Consider the following 26036-nt stretch of genomic DNA (forward strand, 5'->3'; position numbering starts at 1 on the left):
TCTTCTGGGTGTCTCTGAACATAATCCAATACAGTTCAGTGGTTAAGCTAAACCCATCAATGAGAACACTTTTCAAGATTGAGTAGTTGTCAGCATCCTCTTCTCTAACAGTGAGGAGCTTATCTCTACCATTGTCAGCAAAGGAGAGCCACAAGATAGATGCCCACTGCTCTTGAGGGACCCTCTGAACTTTACAGGCCCTCTCCAAAGCAGTTATCCATTTATGAATGTCATCCCCAACATGGTAGGGAGGGACAATCTTGCTCAGGTTCCTATTATCAAAGGAATGTTCCTTAATTCTAGGGACACTGGGGCATATTATCAAGGGGGTTTATCTCCGCTTTTTTGGCTTTAAAAGCCAAGAAAGCGGAGATAAAATTATCTCCTTATTACGTAGCTGTCGCCAACACCAGTTAGCGACAGCTAGTAGGAGATAGCGACCATCTTGGGCCCCGCTTTGCATGTCAGTGAAATGTATCACTAATGACATGCAAAGTGGGCGTGCCAAGATGTTAGCGACTGGAAACAGTCGCTAACATCGCTATCTCCTATTACCAACTTTTGGAGATATGCGCGCTAAGCGCGATTATCTCCAAAAGCTAACACCTGCCCCTGAGCAGTTCTTAGCCATGTTATCCAATGGTAGGTGGATAACATGGCTAAGAGCATTAGCTCGGTAATGCATGAATATCGCTGACTTTTCAGCGATATTCATGCATTTCGGCCGATTTTTATCGCTTAGGAGATAAACCTTGATAATAGCAAGGTTCCTAAGTGATAAAAATCGCCGCAGCTCGGCGGTAAAATTATTGCCGCTAAGCCAACATAGCGATAATTATCGCTAGTTGTTGGTAATATGCCCCACTGTTTCTGCCACCATGGGACACTAGTCCTAACTTTTTTCTAGCTCTCTTGACTTCTAGGGACTCTTTATCAAGAGACAATTGTACTTGCATAAGCCTAGCTTTCACAAATTCAAGAAATTGGTATTCTCTATCGAAAGAGTGGTCCCTCTTGCTAGATACAGAGGTCCCTGCATACTATCCTGCGTGATTAGACTCCGCAGAGGGAGATCTAGATCTCCTTGGTAAACTCTGCACTCTTCCAGGAGGAGTAAAGAGAGGGCCTTGATGGTCTTATCCATTCTCCTCTTGAAGATCTGAGTTATCCAGGTGAGAATCAATCCTGTTCTCCTTGGTCAGGGTTAGATTCAAGGTCATAAAAGGTGTCACCTCCTGACCTGTCCTCATTCCATGTCCCACCCACTCTGTCCTGTTCATCTGACCCAGGGGTCTTCCTTAGGTCATCTAACAGTAACATCTCTATTAGACGTTGAGTGTTGGCACTTCTCCCTGTCTTCAACTTTCTAGAGGCACACAGGGGTGTCAATTCTTGGAATTAAAGCTCACTGTACCTAGAGGGCAGAGAGCCACTGGCATCTCCTTTAGTAGACATACTAAGTGTGGTAAAGTGTTGCACCTACCTAACCTAGTGGGAACTAAACTATCTGAGGTTGGAGAAAGGGTTGCTAAACCTTTGACTTACCCAACCCTAAGTTCAATAGAACTTGCATACTCTAAGCTAGCATTCTATATATCTAGTACTTAGTGGTTTTCAGTGAATCAATACAAGTGGTTTTCAGTTAATCAATACAAAAATTTATCTGGTAAAACAATGCAGGTTTGAATCCCAACCGCTGCACACCAATGTGAGAAGTTGGCCTGGTATATGATGTCCACTAATTAAAGTGGCACCTTGTACCAGTCCAAACAACCCTTATGGTGATTTAAGAGGTCAAAGATAACCTTAGAAAGCTATCCAAGTGGTAGCTGCGGAGAGCAGCCTTCAGGCTTAGTCTTGAAAGAATGTTAAGCTGCTTGTTTTACCAGAATGCAACCTTAAAGTATTGGTTAAATGAAAGGAGAACCACACAGTAGTTATAAAAATAGGTATTTATTAATATAACACTCTCTAGTATGATAAGGTATCTGCTACACGCAGATAATCACAATGCACACAATACTGTGGCACAGAAACAATAGTAAATAGCACTAATACACAGTGGGCTTCAGGGGGAGACCAAACCATATACTTAAATAGTGGTATAAGAACCACGACTCGAGTCAAGGCTGTGTCTAGAGGACGTAGAATCACTGGGACCCCAAGGAACCACCCAAGGTGAGTAAGTATCGACCCCATGGGGGACGGGTGCAGTGTGGGAACATGACTGAGTGTTCCGTACAATTCTATGGGGAAGTCACACTGAAGTTTTAAAGTTTAAGGAATCTTCCCAGTGGACTTTGTAGAAACCCAGTTGAAGTTAGGAGGTTGGAGACCCACACCACCTGTGGATACCATGGTACCAGAGTTACCTATCCAAGGAAGCTGGGTGCATAGTTCTGAAGTGGCGTTGGAAACTGCTGTTGAACCCAATGGAGGACTTCGAAGAAGAGTGGCTTATGGAAGGAAGAAAAGTGTAACTCGGAATCCAAAAGTGGATTCTTGTTGAAGAGTAACTGAAAGCAGAGAGGACAGAGTCTGGGTCACTCAGGAGCGACCAGGGGCTCAGTAGACGAATGCCCACCGATGTCGGGTGCTTCAGGTGCAATTAGGGGGTTCTTGACTAGGCAGCCAGAGGGACCAGGAGAAGTCGAGAATGATCAGGAGCCGGACGAGAGCTGTCCACGAAGGATGGTGAGTGCTGAGAGGTGAATGTCTGGCAGGAGCACCAACAAGCCTTGGCAACGGAAACCCACGCAGAAGGTCAAGGAAGCTTACGGTTTGGACCAGCAAGGTCCAGGAGACTAACAAAACACAGGAGAGTTGGGGCAAGCCTGTAGCAACCAGGGAAGCCCAAGAAAAGCAGTGTTGACCCTCAAGTGGACCCACAGGCCAGAGGCAGAGGAGACACAAGGGGACCTCAAGCAGTTTCACAAAGCAACAGCTCACGGAGTACTCGGTGCAAGGAGACTGGAATTGTTTGTATGAAATTGTGCCAGAGGTTGGTGCTACTTGGAGCCCAAAGCACTTGTTCTGGAAATGCCAAAAAGCTTATGCACTTGCAAGTGAACATAGTGCACTGGGGTATGGGTATTGCAGCCCCCACAAAGGATTCTGTCATCAAAATTGGTGGGAGGGCAGCTTGGACCCTGAGGGATTTGGAAACCCACCTCCTGTGTTGCTGGAGACCGTGGGAGCTCAGGAGCAGCAGACCGGTCAGTCAAGATGTGGTGCCTGCGGATGCAGGAGAGTGACTTCTTCATTCCAAGCGAGATATCTTTGGTTGTCCGTAATGCTCCACTGGTCCTGGGCAGAGCCCGTATGGTGCACAGGCACAGACGGTGCTTTAGACTGAGAGGGAGACGCAGTCAGCCCCAAACGAATTCCAGAGTGTCCAGATGGTTGAAGATTGGTGGTTTCATGTTCAGAATCTTGTCCACGTTGAAACTAGGATCTCAGAGCCAGGTAAGCCCTTTTGTACCCAAGGGAGAGGGTTGGACAGATTCAGGGGACCCTCACAGGGGAGGGTCTGGACAGTGGGGAGGTTACTCCCATGTCCTTTGTCCAGTTTTGTGCCAGAGCAGGAGCCACTGGCTGGTTTGAACTGGACTATGTACAGGCACACCAAATGTGCCCCTCATGCAGATTTTTGGTCACTGGCAAACACACCCACCATGGCCTAATACAGTAAATCCTGTCTGAGAGGTGGTCACACCTCCCTGTGTCAGGATGTCTATTGTTCTGCCTTCCCCTGCTCGAGCTTGGCTCAGCAGTCGGAGGGCAGAAATGTGTCTGTGGTCGGCAGCAACCATTTTGAACTGCCCGGGACTAGAAGGCTGGTAAAGGGAACACCAGGCTGGTCATCAAGCAGTCGCATAATGCAACTCTATACGTCGTAAATAGCTGATATACTGACGACCTGGGAAAATGGACTTCATCGGCTACAGGGGTGTTCTGCTCATGCAGTGGCACCCTCTCACTTAGAACCAAGCACCCTGCCTTCAGGATTGTTAAGGCCTGCTATAGGGTGGCTTATATGTTTTAAGTGCAGTGACCCTTAGATATTGTAAACCTATATCTTAAATAAGTGGTGCATGCACCAACTTAAACAGGCTGCAATGGCAGACCTGTACGTTCCATGTTCCATGTCCTTTGTCCAGTTTCGTGCCAGAGCAGGAGCCACTGGCTGATTTGTACTGGACTATGTACAGGCACACCAAATATGCCCCTCATGCAGATTTTTGGTCGCTGGCAAGCACACCCACCATGGCCTAATACACTAAATCCTGTCTGAGAGGTGGTCACACCTCCCTGTGTCAGGATGTCTATTGTTTTGCCTTCCCCTGCTCGAGCTTGACTCAGCAGTAGGAGGGCAGAAATGTGTCTGTGGTCGGCAGCAACTATTTTGAACTACCCAGGACTAGAAGGCTGGTACCTAGAACACCAGGCTGGTCATCAAGCGGTCGCATAATGCCACTCGATATGTCGTAAATAGCTGATGCACTGACAACTTGGGAAAATAGACTCCATAGGCTGCAGGGGTGTTATGCTCATGCAGTGGCACCTTCTCACTTATAACCAAGCACCCTGCTTTCAGGATTGTTAAGGCCTGCTATAGGGTGGTTTACAGGTTTTATGTGCAGTGACCCTTAGATATTGTACACCTATATCTTAAGTAAGTGGGGCATGCACCAACTTAAACAGGCTGCATAGGCAGACCTGTACGTTCCATTTGACATGGCCTCTCATGGGTGGATAATACATGCTTCAGCCCAGGAGGCCTCTGGGGTACCTATGCCCTGGGTACATGGGTACCATATACTAGGGACTGACAAGGGTACCCCCGTATCCAATCTGGAGTGTACCTAAGTACATGACATAACAGTTTACAGAGAATGCAGATAAACTGGGCTCTGATTAGCAGGATCCCAGTCAGACTAGTCAAAAACAGTATCACATGCTGCAAAAAGTGATGGTAACTATAAGAAGCAGATCCTACTTTTCAACATTGGCACAATTAGCATTTCACACACTATAACCACATGCTGTGCGATCATATAAACATAATCTTACTTTCCTTAGATTCCGAAAACTGAAAGCAAATTGGAGGGTTTCCGCTTATCATTATTGGAAACTTCTAAGAGCTCAAACAGTTTTGAAACTGTCATCTTGTGTTTTTCTGTATTTCTGTATGAATATTGCTGCCTGCAAGCAGTACTTCGGACATCAGATTTCAGCTCTACGTAGGTGACTGATCTTCCCAACTGTATTAGATAAAACCAATATTACTTTGCCAATTGCGTCTTGGTCAGCATTCCAGATCACTCCGGTCTTCCAATACCCTGTTGGTAGTGATTCATCAATTCAAAAGGAAAATATAGGGTGGCAGTTCCTATTCTTACCTCTCTGCAAAGGATTTGAATGCTTTACCGCAACAGCTCCGTGGCCTAGCGATCCATCATGGTGGATGCACCATAGACGAGCTCCGCTCAGCCTGAGCCAAGTATCCTTTATTTATTCTGCTTCCCCGTACTGTTTCAGCTACAAAAGTGTACCACCTTAGCAGTATAGTGGTGGGACGGACATCGAGGCATCTGACGCAACTGCAGCAGCAGCCGCGGATGCGGAGGCGACGGCATCTGCCTACGGTCTTGACGGCATAGCGGGCACACCCGAGGCGGGCCTCCTGGGCAGCATTGGTGGCTGGGACTGTCGAGCGATGGTGCACGGGAGTGCTCCGGTCGAAGAGGGACTACTCGAATTTCAATGCCCTCCTGGCGGTGAACTTCAAGCGGAGGAAGCAGCGGAGCAACTCTGCATGGGGCCGGGAGGACCTAGGAGGTGGCCTAGTGAGTGTTCTCTGTGTGCCCCTCCATCTTCAGCCTAGCATCTTGGTGGATGGATCGGTTCACGTGGGGGCCGGTTGTCGTGCTACAGACCTGGGCCTACAGCAGAGCTGACGGAACCTAGGATGGTGGTGGGGAGTGCCCAAGGCTTGCGCGGTATCCCGGTTGGGGATATGTGGGCCACTGGGGACTACCACACCCATGGGATGCATGGGCCGGCGACAGGCAGCCTGAGGACGCAGCTGATTCGGCCATGCAGGACCAAGACTCTTCTTAGGTGGGGGCTGCTCAGAGCCGCATGACATTTAAAGACACGGGCTGGAAGCGTTGGGGCCATACCACGAAGTGGAGCCAGTAATTGAGCATATGCCGATGGTGAGAGTCGGAGCTGCTGCCTAGCGGCCGCCAGTCACGGCTAACCTTGCACATATTGGAGTATCCTCGGGGAGGATTGAGATTTTGGGCCTGGTACAGAGGGGGTAGGCTTGATGTTGACTGGCCCACATTGCCGGCATTGGTCTAGTCGATATCCAGGTCCAGAAGGCACCCCCAGCACTGGGCATTGGTGTGGGCCTAGTGCCATGATACCCTGGACGAGAGAGAGCAGCAGACCAGTGGATAGTGGGGCGCCCATTGGGGGGGAGGCACGTCTGTCCACGGAGGCTGTCGGGTTAGCACTCGGTGTGGCTTGTGGGCAGGGGGGCTCCGTCCAAGCGCGGGTATCCTGAGTGCTTTTGGCTATGGATGAATTTGGCCCACAGATCGGGCAAGACAGGAAGTCCTTTCCAACACAGGATATACAAGCGTGGGCTATCCAGTTGGATCGAGCTGGGAGTTGTGGAGTGGCCATCTTGAGGAAGCGCACCTTGAAGGGCATCATGACGCAGGAGAAACCGGCGGGAGGATACGCCAAACAAAGTACATTATACCAATTCACTGGCCCAGGGGCCACTGCGGCTGACCAAGCGGGCGCGAGTGGGGGCTTGCCGGATAACGCAGCCCTCATGGCGGCTATCACACAGTCCCGGGACGTTTTGGATGCAAAATTGGGGCGGTGGGTTCCGATGTCATGCTTACCCAACAAGATTTACTTAATGCAGTGGAGCATATCACTCATGCCAGAATCTCAGAGGTGAAAGACTCTGTAACTACTCTACAGAAAAAAGTTGCCTCGCTGGAAACTATCACCCGGGGCCTAGCCACGTGGGTGGAAGTCGCAGAAGGCAGGGCCAGGAGGAACAATCAATTGGATTTCCTGAGGGCTGTGAGGGGGGGACATGGAGCGGTTCCTGACTCAATGGCTTACAAGCTGGCTTCCCTCCGAGTCATTGTCCCGCTGCTTTGTCATTGAACTGGCCCACAGAGCCTTGACTCAGAAGCCGTCCCCAGGCGCCATGACCTAGGCAGGTTATAGCCAAGATCTTAAACTATCTTAATAGGGACGTGATCCTGAAGCAGGCCAGAACTAAAGAGCCCCTGACATATGATAATGTCCACATTCTCGTGTTTCCTGATTACAAGCGGCTAGTTCAACAGAAGCAGCAGTCTTTTTTGGCAGCCAAGACCCGCCTACACGACCTGAAACTCCCATATGCCCTGCTCTACCCCGCCATATTGCGGGTGGTATATCAGTCACAAACTCTTTTCTTCAAATCGCCCTAGGATGTCTTAAACTGGATGGATGAGACAGTGAAGGTCCAGCCCCACCCGCCACCCAGGGAGAATCAGATTGATCATCTAGTGATGCAGTTTGGAAATCACCCAAGCCCAAAGCTAAAGGGAACAGAAGGTCAAGGTCCAGAACTCGATCCCAATCCTGTAGCGACCCTGGCGATGTGCATTGTTGCCTCAACAGGGGGTTCTGCCTCATAGTCAGCTTGATACTCCCCCTGGCAAGGGGTTGTTGATGCCAATTGCTCGGACCGGTGAAGCACAAGGGGGGTAATACTTCTGCCAGATCTCACTTGACAGAGGGAATGCCCGCTGTCTATGGGGTGGTTTTTGGGGATCCATTGGCGGGGTGTCAGACTAGCAAGACACTCTTATCTGTAAGGTGTCTTGTTGAAGTTCGCAGAGATGCTATGCGCCAGACTTCCCAAATCCCTATCGAACAACCTGGGTGTTTAGTAACTACTCACTAGGCAACGCGATAAAGTTAGGGAGGAGGGGCCAGATCCTGGACGCTACTGGAAGTTCTGTTGTCGACCTGCGAGGCAACAAGAATTAAGGAGTGGTAAATAAAGATTCTAAATATAAGCGCTATTCATTACTACTTTATCTCTAGACTTTATTCTTAGCAGATGGTGTTTACATTCTCCTATCTGCGATCTACAGCTGCGTTGCGTCATGTCTGTGTTGTCGAGTGATGGTTGAAGCGATCTCTCAGGTGTGATGAGTGGTTGAAGACTTGAAAGGAGTTGAAAGAATGCTCTCTCCACGAATGTGGGCTTTCTCTGTAGTTATAATATATATATATATATATATATATATACATATATATATTACCTACTGGCGGTCGCCAGTAGGTATATATAGTTAGGATTTTTTCCCTATGGGATTTTTGAAAATTCTATGTCTAATAACTTTGGCGTTTGTGGACGGAATTGGATGAAATTTTCTGGAAAATGGAACATTTTGTTTCTGAGCAGCCCCTGAAAATTTGGGGGGGGTTCGTCCAGGGGGGGCCGAGAAAAAAGGGGGGTCCCAAAACGTGTTTTTAACATTGAGTTTTCCATAGGGCGGTTGGCCTCACTTTTAGCCCGAACGGCTGAATGGATTTGCATGAAACTTGGCAAAATTGTAGGGACTGGTAGCCCGATGTGCCTTTTGTAGGTCTCAATATATGTGCTCCAGTGGATTTTGAGAAATTAACGTTTAAAAAAAGATATATATCTGTAACAGCGGACCGGGCAGCTCCCCGGTTCGCGGACCGGGGCGCGTACCAGAACTTCGCGTAGCGAAGCTGATTGGCTCTCCGGTGTCTGTCAACATTCTAAACAGTCCGGAGCGGCCGCCATCTTGTCTCTCGGTAGGATTGAGAGACAAGAGGAGGCCAAAACAAAGGGGGAAATAACCATAAGGGGGCATAGTAGATCCTCCCCGACCCCCTAGGTTTAATGTGGAGGCTTTAAAAGGGCCCCGCGGGGCAAAAAAAAAAAAAATTTTTTTTGTTTTTTTTCGTGGGTAGCGCCCGGTCCGCGAACCGGGAAGCGTTCTGGGCAGCGTACTGCAATGAAAAATGAATGAGAGACTTTTCAAATGCAGTATGTTAATTGATTGTTGGTTTTGTTGATTATTTTTTATTTTTTTTAGTTTTTTAAGCAATTATTTATTATTGTGATTGTGGTTGAAAATTTAATAACATTTCTAACATTTAACTAGTTTATTATTTACATATAAAAATGATTAAAGACTCAAACAATTTTTTAATATTACATACAATTTTATTTTTCGGATTGTTTTTCAAAATTTAATAGAACGTCTAGCATTTGACTGTCCGATATGTCCTCTTGTTGAGTGAACATAAGTTCCCACATTTGACCGTCATCATAATGAAGTAAATGATCCACAGATTCTACACATTGAACTAATTCATGGTCCCGTGATTCATCCATGAAATCTGAGTCATCATTGTCCTCAATATCTTTTTCTGTGTTGTTCTCCAGAACAATTTCAAAGGAAACATTCTGCTCACCTTCCATTTTCTTGCTGTAATTTGCATAAAAAATAAATATATCAGTAGAGATAGGGCACTGTTGGGTTTAAGTTCAGACAGGTACTTGTGAGTTTATAACAGAGAAGTAATCTATGGGCACTGTATGGTTTCAGGCGTGAAGTAGTACTATTAAAAAGTGCCTGTGAAGAAGCCTAAGTAAATTCATAATTATACCACAGAAACCTAAATCAATCCATAATTATAATAAAGAAGCCTTTCTCAATGTCTAACTCTTACAGAGGGATAGTATATAACTATCTGAAAATGTTTTCAAATTTATAAAATAATATCTCACCTTCTAAAAACAAGTTTAAGTTGTGAGTGAAAATGATCTTGCAATGTAGTTCAGGAAGTAGTAGTCAAAATGGCTGTGTTTCTCTCTCTTCCTTTATATATATTCAGGTACATAACCAATCAAATGTCAGGTAAAAAAAGTAGAAAATGAAAGTAACATTTTCATTGGTTGTCAATTCCAACACTTCAGATGTGTTTTGTGAAGTAATTTACCTCAGGGTATTTAGAGAGGTCTACAGGCTAAATGACTAAATGGAATTCCAATCAAATTTGTGAAAATGGTAGGGATTGGTATGTAGTATGAGCTAATCTATATTTGGTGAAATTGTCTCCAGTGGCTTTTCTGTGAACTACTTTCCCACCTTTTTTGATGGTGCGCTTCCAAGGGAGCTACCCGGTACGCGAACCGTTGAGCGCCTCGGTTCGCGGACCTTAAGCGTTCCGGGAGTCCACCATTTTGTGTTTCGGTCGAATTAAGATACAAGATGGAGGGCAAATAATGTTCAGAATGGGTAGAAGGGGGCACGGTAGACTTATCTTGACCCCCTAGGTTTTGTGAGGGTGGCTGAGGAGGCCCATATGTGCGAAATAAAAACAATTTTTTTTAAATTTCGCGAGGTTAGCTCCCGGTTCGCGTACCGGGTAGCGCCCCAGGGAGCGTACTTTGTTGAAAATTAGTGAAAAATGTTAGAGTACAATAATAATTGTGAGTGATCAGATGTAGGGTAGCTCTGAGAAGAGCTTTTGGGTTTATGGTACATTTAGGTACTTATAAGTAGGTACCAATGCACATTCTTAAATTCAGAGTGAAAATTCTGTTGCCCTCATCTGAGAAGTGAACTCCATCTCCTCTGTAGATATCTTGCATGTAGTAACGCAAGTTATTGTTGTACAGGGAGCCCATTCCATGGTCTCTCATGTAAGCTGAAACAGATTTGTTTACATGCTTCCTCGACTTCTCAATTTGTGGACAAAATTGGTTTGACCACCTCCATTTCTGTCTTTGGCATATATTTGAATATACCAAGGCAGTCTGAGGAAAAAGTGCCATTAATTGCTCAAAGGTGTCCTTTAAAAGCATTTCCAGACCTACACCAGTCAAAGTGCCCAAGTCATTACCTCCACAGTGCACAATTAACAGGTCAGGTTTGGGCAAATGCATAAAGGTTTTCACCAATGGTATCTATTGGTGACATTTTAATCCTCTGTGGCCAAACCACTTAATTTCCACATCTTGTAAATTGAGGTTAGGTAATTTCCTGTTTTCAACGTACCTTTGAGCCCAGTGAATATAACTATGTCCAACAATCCAGACAGAAAACATGGTGAGAGAAGGTTCTCCTGCAGTCAGATGAAGTGTGGCAATGAAATGGCAGTTGAAAAAATTAGAGTTTAAAATGAAAAAAACTGTGGAGTTTCTGTGTTCATGAAGCAGTAACAGTGATTGGTGGATTTTGATTGCTGAAAACAGAAAGTTAGGGTGCACGGATGAGTTATTTGAAAGATGTATTTTGAGTGGTCAATAAAAAATCATTAAATGAAAGAATGCACTGGATATGCAGGTGCACTGAGAGTTCAGAGTTCAATTGCAACAAAGTTGTGTGAACTTGCAAACACCAGAAGTCTTCCAAGAGGTGGTTGCCATGCAGAAAAGACAGAAAGGGCAGAGGGGGGAAGGGTTTTCATTTGAAAAAAAGTGAGGGAAGAGTTTTGATTGGGTGACATGAGAAATATGTGTGAAGAATTACAGCATTTCTGTGCTTTTGATAGCTGCAGACTCTGGAGTGCATACCTTTTGCTCTGCTGAAGACAAATTGGTGTGTTTCTGAGACTGTTTTCAAACTCAAAGTATTTGCTAAGGTGAGAAAATATTTCTTTAATTTAGATAGAGAATAGTGTGCTTTAAGGAGAAAATTATGAATTATGTGGCGCAAATTGCTTGTAAATATGCTCCCACATGTGCATGGAAAATTTTGATTTTGAATGTTTGTGTTACATAGCCATGTTTAAAGTGATACAAACATGCAGGAAAGGCAATGAAAAAATGCTTTTATGTGTCTTAAGGACATTTTAAGTAATTTTGCCATGTGCAGTGTTTTGAAATTATGATTTGAAAATCGTTTTTGGGGAAAAGGAATTGATTTAAATTTATGACAAGGACATAATGGTGTATGCTTCTTTATACGGCAATTGACTGTCCCTGATGTTATTTTTCCCATTTTATTGTAAGACCTTTCTCTGTGGCGCAAGTTGCTTGTAAATATGCTCCGACCTGTGCATGGGAAATTTAGATTTTAAATGTTTGTGTTACATAGCCATGTTAAAAGTGACCCAACCATGCTGGAAAGGCAATCAAAAAACGCTTTCATGTGTCTTAATGACATTTTAAGTCATTTTCCCATGTGCAGTGTTTTGAAATTATGATTTGAAAATCGTTTTTGGGGAAAAGGAATTGTTTTTAAATTCATGACAAGGACATAATGGTGTATGCTTCTTTATAAGGCAATTGACTGTCCCTGATGTTATTTTTCTCATTTTAGTGTAAGACCTTTCTCTGTGGCGCAAATTGCTTGTAAATATGCTCCCACATGTGCATGGAAAATTTAGATTTTGAATGTTTGTGTTACATAGCCATGTTAAAAGTGACCCAACCATGCAGGAAAGGCAATTAAAAAACGCTTTTATGTGTCTTAAGGACATTTTAAGTAATTTTCCCATGTGTAGTGATTTGAAATTATGATTTGAAAATCGTTTTTGAGGTAAAGGAATGTTGTTAAAATTTATGTGCGCCATATGCCCCCAAATTTCTTTTTCAGGGGTGCAGCAGGGTGTTCTTGAGACACCCCTGCACCTTTGGAAAAAATTCCTAATTTGTGATGAGCAAATTGTTAATCGCAAATTGCACCTTCATTTATATGAGCCTCCTAGCCCATGGAAATGAATGGGTAATTTGCAATTAGCAATTTTCTCATCGCAAATTTGGAATGGTAAAGAATCGCTATTTATTCCTTAAAATTCGCTTTTTTGGAAATGCAAAATAGTTATATGATACATATGGCGGTTGATGTCTAACAAGATAAGAAGCTTAGGGATACATTTATGATGACTGGCGCAATGAAGTAGAAATCACTTACTTCATTGGTAGAGCTTTACATGTATTATCTCCTCTGTATTCTTCATCAAGCGTAACTTTAATCTGCAATCCTGAGTAGGCCTCACTTTAAACAAACCTCTGGATAGGCCACATCTTATTGTTATCCTGAATTAATCATTTAAAATGCTAGGGACAGATTTATGATAGGTGTATGCCTCTTTTGCGCCACTTAGAAAACATTGTCCATGGGGAAATGACTTAAAATGTCCTTAAGACACATAAATGTGTTTTTTTAAAACGTTTGCAATTTTTTTGGGTCACTTTTAACATGGCTATGTGACTCAAACAGTCAAAATCTAAATTCGCCATGCACAGGTGGGAGCATATTTACAAGGAATGTGCTCCATGGGGAAAGGTCTTATAATGTAATATGGGAAAAATGACATCAGAGACACTGAAATGCCTTATAGAGAAGCATACACCATTATGTCCTTGTCATAAATTTGCAAACCATTACTTTTCCCCAAAAACGATTTTCAAATCATAATTTGAAAACACTGCACATGTGGAAATGACTTAAAATGTCCTTAATTCAAAATTTGCGATTCCTTAAATGCAATGTATCAAACAAAAAATATGTAAAAAATGATATTAAGGATTTGGAAACTACCACCAACTTCTAGTTTGTGGTAAATTGCGAATTCTTTTCAAAAAGCATTTTTTTCCAAAAAACAAAAGGTCCCATATGACGCCCATACATGCCCTTAGGGCATGTAGGTGTGCCATATGCCCCCAAATTTATTTTTCAGGGGTGCAGCAGGGTGTTCTTGAGATACCCCTGCACGCTTGAAAAAATTCCTATTTTGTGATGAGCTAATTGCTAATCGCAAATTGCAACCTTCATTCCTATGAGCCTCCTAGCCCATGGAAATGAATGGGTAATTTGCAATTAGCAATTTGCTCATTGCAAATTAGGAATAGTAAAGAATTGCTATTTATTCCTTAAAATTTGCTATTTAGGAAATGCAAAATAGTTTGATGGTACATATGGTGGTTCATCTGTAACAAGATAAGAAGCTTAGGGATACATTTATGATGACTGGCGCAATAAAGTGCACATTACTTACTTCATTGGTAGGCCTTTACATGTATTATCTCCTCTGTATTCTTCATCAAGCGTAACTTTAATCTGCAATCCTGAGTAGGCCTCACCTTAAACAAACCTCTGGATAGGCCACACCTTATCGTCATCCTGGATTAATCATTTAAAATGCTCGGGACAGATTTATGATAGGTGTATGCCTCTTTTGTGCCACTGTGCGTCACTTTTATGATGCAGCGGCGGTGCAAAAGATTTGCTATGAGGCGACAACATTACAAATTGATGCATTTAGGCAGATATGTCATGGTGTAAAAAAAACGTACCACATGAAACCGATGCAGCAGTGATGCAAAAGATGCACCATGTCGTAAGACAGGCCTCACTTGGGGCCATATGTATCAAGCTAATTAGCATTCGCAAAGATCAAAATTCTACGAATTTTGGCCTTTGCGAATGTTAATTAGACAAATGGTATGTATCAAACAAGTTTGATGCAAAATAAGGAGTAGCAAAATTTGCTATTCCTTATTTTGCAATTGCACTGAAGGATTTGCAAATTTTGTGACTACTTAAATGCAATGTATCAAACAAAAAATATGTAAAAAATGACATTAAGGATTTGGAAACTATTGTGGTAAATTGGTGGTAATTTGTGAATTCTTTTCAAAAAGCTTTTTTTCAAAAAAACAAAAGGTCCCATATGACGCCAACACATGCCCTTAGGGCATGTATGTGTGCCATATGCCCCCAAATTTCTTTTTCAGGGGTGCAGCAGGGTGTTCTTGAGACACCCCTGCACCCTTGGAAAAATTCCTAATTTGTGATGAGCAAATTGCTAATCGCAAATTAAACCTTCATTCCTATGAGCCTCCTAGCCCATGGAAATGAATGGGTAACTTGCAATTAGCAATTTGCTCATCGCAAATTAGGAATGGTAAAGAATCGCTATTTATTCCTTAAAATTCGCTATTTAGGAAATGCAAAATATTTTGATGATACATATGGCAGTTCATCTCTAACAAGATAAGAAGCTTAGGGATAGATTTATGATGACTGGCGCATCACCAGGGATGTGCCAGTCATCTTGCGCCGCTGTTCCGCCACCCATGGTGTGCTGCATTTACAATGCGGCACAGCATGGGGCAAAAACGGCACAGATGCTTGACGCATCTGTGCCGTTAAGGTGGCGCATTGCTGGAGTTGTATCGCAAGTGCGATGCAGCTCCAGCAAGGCTCAGGGGTGCACCATCTCCACAATGTTGCGTCAAGACATATGCCTGCTTCAAGCAGGCGCAGGGTTTTGACGCAGGTTTCTCCTATCTGATTGTAAATGCGGCACACCATGGGTGGCAGAGCAGTGGTGCACGTTAACTGGTGCATGCCTGGGGATGTGCCATTTAACATAAATCTGCCCCTTTACATTTAAGTATGTGCAGGGGACACAGAGTCGGTGAGGCTTATCCAAGGTTAAGAAGAGATGAGTCCTGTTCAGTGAAAGATTAGACATAGGCTTCACCTGCTCAGCATCGCTGGACATGGCTAAATAATAGCTGCAAAATGTTACTCTTGTTAAACAATTTTACTATTATAATCTGTGAGATTTGTCTCTTACTCTGCAACATCTCATTGTTGTTATCTTTCTTTAAAGATAAAGACAACCTCAACATGAGCGACAATCTGCAATCAGTTGATTTTGACCTCATCATTGAACTTGTAATTGAAACATCAGTGGATGTTGATCCCTTGGATGATTTAAATCCTGAGGATGAAGAAGAGCGTGATGAGGATGCAGATTTTTCCGAATTATATGATATAGGATGGGAAGCTGACCTGCTTGAGCCTTTGGAAATATAAACATTTATTTTTAAAATTTATAATTAATAAAAAGTAAAAAGGTAAACCGTTTAATTTAAAAATAAAGACACCTTCAAAAGCAGGTTATGTGTAGTGTCTTCAATAAAATATTAAAATATGCTCATAAAATTAGATCAGATTCACATATAAAATAGCATAGGTAACATAAATATAAATGTCATTTCTTTTCTGGTATTTCTGTATTGTAAATTTGCCAACGACTAAAAAATCTTCTAATTAAAATGTCAAGTAGTGTGTTAAGTTTTTGATCACTGTTACTGATTTACTGTTTGGTAATAATGGTTAATAACATTATTTATTATATTTTTCCACAGATTCAACTGCAGATCATTTCAAGATTTCACCATGCCTACAATAGAAAGACAGAGAAAGGCTGCAAAACGTCAAAGACAGCAGGTGAAAAAAAATACGCAGCAGTCCTCTAACAAAAAGATTTGTCAAGTCACGAAGAAAGCACCGGGTAAGAGCACAAAACAATTTATAAGAAATATGTGTAGTAAAAAAAATATTACTACAGAAAATGTTTCAGTCCATAAAACGAGAAGGAAATCAAATGGAAAGGAAAGGCCAATGAAAAATTTTACTGCTAGAGCAAGAGATAACTGAGATAAAAGAGATAGCATGATAGTAGAAGGAAACAACAGTTTAGGGAGATTCGTAAACGAATGTTCCGGAACAGGATAATTGGCAATTTGTTAAAAAATATTAAGTAAGGTCAACAGAAACTGGTTTTTTATGAGACAAAAAAAAAAGTTGAGAAAGTTATTGATCAGGCATTTGAAATTAAACGTAAGTTATTTATTTTGATAATCAATAGAATTAGGAAGCTAAACAAGGCAATTTTTGATTTCAAAAGAAATAGTAGATGGAAGAGAATAGTTAATCGTAGTAATTTTTGTGAAGTTTTTTCTGGAGAATGGATGCATAGTTCAAGCTGTGAGGCATTTTTTAATGAGGAGAGTTATTTCCAGGATAATGATTTGGTGCATGCAGTTGACACCAGTGGTCGTGCTTATGAAGTGAAAGATGGTTGTCCAGTTGAAAAAGAAAAACTTGTGACAACAGAGGCAGAAGAGGTGTTAGGTAATGAGGTTTTAGGAAGACGTGCTAAGGGTCCTGTGTACACCTGGAAGTGTAGTAGTATTTGCAGTGTGCGACAGGATTCCATCAATTTGCTTTGTGATTTTGTACGGTCATTTAATAAGAAAAGTTTGAAGCAGAAAATGATGTTGTTGCAAGAATTAGATCCTTGCAGAGTAAGAGAAGTGACAGGTTTGCATGGACATTCACTGGCTTGTCTTTCCAGGAGAGTATGCCAGAGTGTTTTTCATCATTTCAGGATGCTAGCAGTGCATCATAACAAAGTGAGGAAATTAGTTAGAATGTTGTATTATGCTAAGAGTCCAGCAATTATGCTTAAACAATTATGCGCTGCTCTTTTGCATGGTTCTGAAATAGATGTGAAGAATATATGTGAAGAAATTGAGTTTTGTTACTTTGGAAGTAAAGAGGAGAATGTTGAAATTGAGCAAGAAGAAGAGGGTCATGTGGAAGATAGTGTACAGGTTTCCAGTACAGATAATTTCCAGAGGGAAATTGCGACGTTTGAGGTGAAATCAAGTGAGGGCCTAATTTCACTTGTGTGTGTTGTCGACGTACTTATTATAAGAATCAGACTAAGTTAGTGGATTTATATGCAAAAAGTGAAAGGGAAAATAATAGTGAATGGAAGGATTTTGCAACATACTTGATGGTAGAAAATTGTTTTGATTTGGGATTGGATCAACGTGTGTGTACTTATTGTTGTTGCAAATTAAATCAAAACCAGATGCCTGCTAGAGCAGTTCATAATAATCTGGAATTGGTTGAGATTCCTTCTGAATTGAAGGATTTAAATACTTATGAATCTATTTTGATTCAAAGTATCCATCCCTTTCAGGCTATTGTAAGAATGGAGCCAAAGACAGGGAAATTGCCTCCATCAGATTTACAGAGAGGATTAAAGGGAAGAGTTGTTTATTTGCCTCTAGATTTGAAGAAAAACATTAACACAATTGGAGTAGAAAAAGTGGAAGAGGAACCTCTGGTTATCTTAGTTAATGGGGTTCCGACAAAGAATAAGAAAATATGGCAAGATTTAGTAGATGTTAGGAAAGTTAAAAAGGCAACATTGTATTTGAAAAAAAATAATAAATACTATAAGAATGTATATGTTGCAGAAGAGGAAGTAAGTGAGGAAGAGGATAGCGATTTGTGTGCTGGTCAAATTGAGAAAGTAGAACCCTCTACTAGTGAAGAAATATATGAACATTATAGTGTTCATCCTTTGCATTCCAAGGAAGTCATGGGGAATGCTATTGAGTTGTTTCAAATGAAACAAGCCAAAGGGAGTCCCATTAGTGTTTGGGAGGAAAGTTTGGAAGCTCGGTGTTTCCCACAGCTTTTTCCAACAGGTCAGGGAGGAAGATATGATGAGCGACCTCATCAAATTCCTGCTTCTGAATACCGGACTTTGCGATTGTATGCAGGAGATGCTAGGTTTCGACAATGCATTCCTTATTTGTTTCATCTCCTGTTTGAAAGCGATCTGTCTGGACTGTCATATGCAGTGAACCACATCTTGAAAAGTGGTATACACATGCAAAACATCTCGGCAAGTGACTTTATGGATAAAGTCAATGTCCAAGACAGTATTTTGGATTCTCACCTGATTAATCTCATGGCGTGTCAGCGTGGTACTAATGAGTACTGGTACCGTCGTCATGGTGATTTAAAATGTATGCTGAGGAACTTAGGTACTCCCACATGGTTCCTCACTCTGAGCTGTGCCGAGTATGGCTGGGAAGACTTACTTGAATTTCTACGAGAGGCAAATGCTAACGTAGATAACATCGAATTCAAGACACCTGGAGAACTGTGCTCTTTGGATCCAGTCAATGTATGTAGGTACTTCAATCATAGATTTGAAGCTATGATGTCTTTCATCATGAATAAGAAGAATCCACCTCTTGGAGAGGTGTTGGATTTCTTCTGGAGAAAGGAGTACCAAGCAAGAGGTGCTCCTCATATACATATGTTGCTGTGGATCAAGGATGCACCTAAATTTGGAACGGATCCAGAAGACTCAGTGATGAGTTTCATCCAACAGTATTCTACGTGTGCTGTTCCAAACGCAAAGGAGAAGAAAAGCCTAAGAGAAAAAGTTCTGCGTTTCCAAAGCCATCGATGTGGAAAGTACTGCCGTCGTAAATTCCGAAACAAGGACAAGTTCTACACTAAATGTCGTTTCGGCTTTCCACGACCGGTGATTTCTAAAGGAAGAGTAAACAGTTTGATGTCTTCGCTGCGACACAATGTCATGAAGAAATCACCTAAAAACACTTACAATTTGAAGAGGAACCAAGAGTCCAAGTACATCAACGACTACAACCCGGTGATTTTGTCCATGTGGAATGCTAACATGGATATACAGTTTGTGGCTGATAACTGTATGGCTGTGGCTCGGTATGTGACGTCTTACATCACCAAAAAAGAGAAGACAGAATTGAAGGATATGTGGGAGGACATTTCCCATGAAAAGAGCCTCAGCAAGAAGTTGTACAGTTTCAGTCTGAAGATGTTGTCGCATCGAGAAATCGGAGCGTACGAATGTTCTGACCGGTTGTCTTCAGCAAGTCTCTATGCCAAGTCCAGGAGTATCGTTTGGGCGAGTCTTGGTCTTGCAGCAACGCGTAATCGAGTTCTCAAACCTGTGCGGGAAATTAAGTATTTGGCGGAAAAGGAGCCAAACAGTACCGACATTTTGAAGACAAACATGTTGGATACATATTATCCAAATCGAAGCAGTCACCTCGAGAATGTTTGTCTGTATGAGGTTCTGCAAAATTACATATTCAAGAGGAACATCAAAGAAGATACTGAGAAAGGAGTGTATGCTGTAATAGGAAGTGAGGGATGTCTGGTCAAGCAAAGAAAATGCCACTTGGTAAACCATCAAAAATTGAGTGGTGAATCTCCTGAAAAAAAGGAGTTTTTCTATTTAGCACTTTTGCAACTTTTCAAGCCTTGGCGTGCAGAAGAGGAACTGCTTGGAGATTTCCTCTGTTACGAAGACTCTTTCAATGCCGCCAAGGAGACCATAGAATGTCCTGCTTTTCCCAAATATGTAGAAATGTTGAATGCGGAAATTGAGCAGGAAGCAACGATTGCAGCCGAGATTGCCAGAGACAGTTCTCAGGACAGTCAGAGTTCTGCTTCATTGAGTCAGGATCCACTAGGAGGACCTGTTATCGAAAATGAAGCTGCCACTGCTATGAATGAAGTGGAAAGAGCCATGGCACATGCTCAAGAGGATGCGGTTCACTTAGAAGAGTTGGAAAGACAACTCAACGTTGAGCAGAGGAAAATATATGACGAAGTTACCATGCAAATTGATCATGGATTAAGTCATGATAAGAAAGAGTGCTCATGTACGTCGTTGAAGCCTGTCCGACTGTACGTGAGTGGAGAAGCGGGAACTGGAAAAAGTTTCCTCATTAAAGCAATTTCATGCTATTTGCAGGAAAGGACAGAGTCATCGCTGTCTTGTGTTGTCACTGCTCCAACTGGACTGGCAGCACATAATATTAAAGGGATTACTTTACATCGTTTACTGATGCTGCCAGTGGAGCATGACAACAAATTACAATATCACAAGCTATCTGGAGATGCTTGTTTTGAAGTTTCAAGAATCTTGAGGAAAATGAAACTTCTTATCATTGACGAAGTAAGCATGGTTTCCAATGTCATGCTTGCCTTTGTGCATTTGAGGATGCAAGAAGTTCTCAAAACAGAGTATGATGTGTTATTTGGTGGCAAACACATCATTGTTTTCGGAGATCTTCTGCAGCTGACACCAGTGAAAGGGCAACCTGTGTTCAAAATGCTCACGCATGAAGATACCAGGAAGTGCCTAGGCAGCATTGGCAACGTCAATATATGGTTAAACTTCAATTATGCTGAACTGCATGAAAATATGCGTCAGGCGAAGGATGAAGTTTACAAGACTATTCTACAAGATGTTAGAATTGGAAAAGTGACCGAGCATGGGAAAGAAGCTTTACATGCACGATTACTGTCAAATTTATATCCAGAACAAGATGTTGTGCCTGAGAATATTTTTCAGAAAATTACTGAGAAGAAATCTGGAATATGTTTGATGCCAACTCTTGCAGAATGTGCCAAATTTAACAACAAAATGTTGCATTTAGAAAAGCAAGAGATTGTGAAACTGGAAGCTATTGATAGAGTAGAGCATATGGGATCAACAATTATTTTGTCTGAGAATCTGAAAACAAAATTGGATTCATTAGAGAAGAGTATATCTAAAACTGCAGGTTTTGAAAAGACTCTGAATGTGTGCTTGAACTGCCGTATAATTTTAAGAAGGAATTTACATGTTGAAAGAGGTCTGGTAAATGGATCAATGGGTAATGTTGTTGATTTTGTGAAATACAGAAATAGAGATGGAATTGAATTTTTAAAAATTAAATTTGATGGCATTGAGGAAGTACAGCTAATTGCTCGTTGTTCTGCTAGATTTTTGCTTGTAAAAGACTTATATGTTCGCCGTAAGCAGTTTCCTGTTTGCTTGGCATATGCGGTGACAATTCATAAATCGCAAGGTTTAAGTGTAGACAGTGCATTGGTGAATATTGGCAGTTCTGTGTTCAAGGAGGGTATGGCATATGTGGCATTGTCACGAGTTAGAACTTTATCGGGATTGTACTTGATTGAGTGTGATGTCACAAACATTTGTGCGGATCTAGATTGTGTTAAGGAATACAATAGGTTAAGAAGAGAGTATGCGCCACATTTGCCTCAGTATCCTTTGTTTGAGAAACGTGTGGTAGGCCGGAAACGAAGAAATGAGAACAATACTGGGGAGGTTGTAGCAAAAAGACAAAAAGTCAATGAACCTAAAATTACAAGCAGAAACAAAAAGGATTCTGTTGAAGATGTTGTTGGTTTTCAGTTTGAAAACAGTTCTGGTGTCAACTGCTATGCTAATGTAGTGGTTAATGTTTTGTTTTCTCTAAAAAATGTAAAAGAAGAGATTGTGGTCAATTCTGATCAAAGATTTTGCAGTTTGTTAAATTCTGTGTTAGAGAAATGTACCACTGATAGAAGAAACATAGAAAGTGTGTCTGAAATTCGAAATCTGTTAGACAGATGTTCAGGCCAAACACAATTCTCTCAAAATATTCAGCAAGATTGTCAGGAGTTTTTAATGTATATGCTTGATGTATTACATGCTGAAGGTGTAGATGTAGATCAGCTGTTTGGGCTTTCTTATCAATGGCAGCATGACTGCGAGAACTGTATGGTATCAAGTACTACTAGTGTAGACTCAGAAAGATTTATATATTTAACTTTGCCAGACAGTAAATCAGTCTCCTTTAATAAGCTAGTAAAAGCAGCTGATCACAACATGGAGTGTAGCCAATGTAAATCTGAAATGATGTCCACATTATTTATACGAACATATGGCCAGTATGTCATTTTAATGTTCCAACGATGTAGGCCTGATGGAACAAAATTGACAACTTTAATTAAAAATTTTGTAGCTTCGCAGTTGTCAATATCAGGAAGGACTTTTGTAACTGCAGCAATTATATATCATGACGGCCCTTCAATAACATCAGGACATTACACAGCTTATTTAAAGTCTAGAAATGGCTGGTCATTCTGCAATGATTCTGTTTTAATTTTCAAAAAAAAATTGCCGTATGACCTTAAAAACTCTTACCTGGTGTTTTTAAAACCAAAATTTTAGGGAAATCATCTCGGGATGTGCTCTGTGGAATTTCAAGAAGTTCTAATGGCTCCTACACAATTTGGCCTTGAGGATAAGTGTAGTTCAGAGACATAACTTCTAACCATAGGACTGGACATTATGGAGAAATACGTGCACTTTGAATGAGTTCAGAAAAACTGTTTCTTTTTATAAGCTAATTGAAGCAGCCAATCAAAACATGGAGTAGAGGGAATGTAAGTCTGCAATGCTGTCTACTGTTTTACATTGCTTTGTGATTAAAAGTGATGTAGAGAATTAAATAATTGTAGTAGTCATAGAGGTAGTGTAAGTCTGCTTGTATCAGTGTCATAGGAAAAGTAGAACATGACTGAGCAAGAAGGGGAAGATATTACTATTCCAGGATTGTGAAAATGATCTTCAACATTTTAATTCTGAAAGTTGCGGAAATGCCAAATGACGGGATTGGCTTACAAGAAATCCAAGAGTTATAAATGGCTCTGACCAGATTTGGCCTTGTGGAAAATTGTGGTAGAGAGCAAGAAGTCATTTATTGCATGTAACGTGTTTTTAAAAACGATGGAGATTTTCTTTCAGAAAGTGGCGGGCTGAAAGTAATAACAGCACAAAAGAGTGTAAGCTGTTCATAGGACATCCTTGGACGTCATGGAAAGTAAGTTAACTTTAAGGAGTTCTGAATTTTGATTTCTGATGTTGTATGGGTTTTTTAAACACAATCATTTTGATTGTGGTTTTTTTTCCCCGCTGTTACATGATGAATACCTTCAAGTCACTGTTTTTAGTGAATTTTGATACATTCTGAGAACAGCAAAAATAAACCATTTAACATGTATAATTAATTCTGTACTGTTTGCATTTATGATGTATATGTAGAACTGTGTAGGAGGCATGGAGAAGGTGAGGCTTCTGTAAGTGTCAAAGTTGTTGCATGCAGTGCTGCACTTCTGCGTATTCTTTCATATGCTAGACTACATCTGCACAATGAGATACCTAAGCAAAGGAAACACAAGTGATGTGATTGTGAAATGAGCAAAATAAATTGCATGTATTTCAATTACATCACCTGTGTTTCCTATCATTACGAATCACATTGTGCAGATCAAGTTTAGGTCTGTCCAGGGAAACATAGGAGGTTTGGACTTTGTTGAAGAGTGCAGTGGACATGACTCACTTCATTGGTAGACCTTCACATGTATTATGTCCTCTATTCTCTTCAACAACTCGAAATTTCATCTGCAACCCTGAGTAGGCCTCACCTGAAACAAAACTCTGGATAGTAGACATCTTATTGGCATCCTGAAGCAATTATTTAAAATTTTAGTGTCTTGCGACACTTTTCTGAAACAACAGCAATGCAAAATATGCACCATGTTTTAAGATAGGCCTCACTTCATCTGCATCAAGATACTGTTAGTTTAAAATGTATATCTTTAGGACTGTGTAGGGGGCCTGGAGAAGCAGAAGCTTCTGTAAGTGTCAAAGTTGTTGAAAAACTGTTTGTCCTTCAATCTTTGCCCTTGTCTTTTGTAATTTTTAAATACATGTTTTAATATTTTTCAAATGTTTGTTCTCTCTTTCACAGATTGAAAGTATAAAAACAAAAAGTGAGTAATTTAACGACAATTATAAGGTAAATATTTTGTACTCTTTTCGTTACATTTCTATCACATTGAACTACTATTAGTTCCACTGCTTCATTTCTTTAATCCTCAGTTTCCTGCCTTTGCTACTTCCCTCATTCCTTTCTCTATTACCTACTTACTCAACTCCTTCCACTCTTTTTCTCAGTCCCTCTCTTCTCATAGTTCCTCACTCTTGTTCACTCACTCCGTCTCTATTACTCTTAGTGTCTTTGACTGATCACTGTATCACTATTTGTTCATAATGCTTTCTCTGTGTAGTTGAAGCACACTAAGGGGCATATTATGAACACAGCCAATAAAATTATTGCTGTTTTTATTGGCAGAAAACTGGTGCAAAAGTAGTTTTAGTGGCAGTTTTCTGCCGCAAAAGCAGCTTTAGCGACACATTTCTGCCAATAAAAGCTGCAAAACTTTTATTGCCTATGTTGATGATATGGCTCTATGTTACTTACATTTCTTTGCTGTTTCAATTAATCTTTTTCTGTTATTTTTTGTTTTCTGTTTTCTATTTTTTCTCTCTGTTATTCCCCATGTTTTAATCTTATTTTGAACATTCACTCACATTCTCCAAGAAACTCTTCTTTGTTAATGTTATACTCTCTTTTTTAGGTCGAGCGACCTATCTCAATGCGCATGTGCGCATTGAGAGCGGGAGCTCGATCTATTGCAGCTTAAACAGAGCTTACCGAGATCAGGCGATTCCCAGGCGATTTCTTCCAGTGCACGTGAAAGCGCGTGCACAATGCCACCAGACGCTTGCCTCGCATTACCACATCAAAGGCAAGGCGGCCTCGTCTCAGGCCCCTGCTGCTTCACACCCTCATGCCGCTCTCCCCGCTCCGCCCCCTCCCCTGCCCGCCGTGTCGCATTTCTCCTCCGCCGGCCGTACTTTCACTTTGACGGCCGCAGGCCATCTCTCGTGTTTCTCCTTGTTATTGTTCGAGTGTTTCCCTGGCTCAGCGTGGTGCCCGATTCATGGACATTTACAGACGCTCTGGTCTCTGTTATTGTATTTCCAGGACATGGTGCCATTCTGCCGCAGCAGCATTAGGGCTGTACATAAAATGCCATGCGATAATTCACTCTAGTTTTACTTAGGCTCTCACAATGTTTTTAAGTAACGTGACAGCTGCAACATATTTAAGTGCCCAGACAGCTACAACCACACTTGTGAACAGCATTTCTTACCCCGCTCGGTAGGCGGGGTCATGACTTCACTCAAATGGTGAACAATGGCATGGGAGTCAAGAACATCGCAGAGTAGGGTTATAAGCTGGCCGGTGCTTGTTCTACATTGGCATGCAGCTCTCCCTTTGAAGACTAGATTCCTGTTTGTATTCCCCAGTCTAATATAAACAAGCATTTTTTATACTGCAATCAAAATAAAATAAAGCGGAACAGGACCGTAAATTACGTGTGAGGTACATTGCATACAAACTGAGGATTCACGTGTGTTTGTCTATACACTCCAGCACCCGCTTACACATACAGTGGTACCTACACAGCAGCACACACACACTAACAAACATAGATAGATACACAGCACAGCGTGGGACACGCACACAAACACAGTGGCTCACACACGCACACTCACAGTAGGCCACATACAGTAACTCGCTGTACACACACGCGCACACACACGCAGTACATCAC

This window comes from Lissotriton helveticus, chromosome 6 (genome assembly GCF_964261635.1).
Source record: "Lissotriton helveticus chromosome 6, aLisHel1.1, whole genome shotgun sequence".
Lineage (NCBI taxonomy): Eukaryota > Metazoa > Chordata > Amphibia > Caudata > Salamandridae > Lissotriton > Lissotriton helveticus.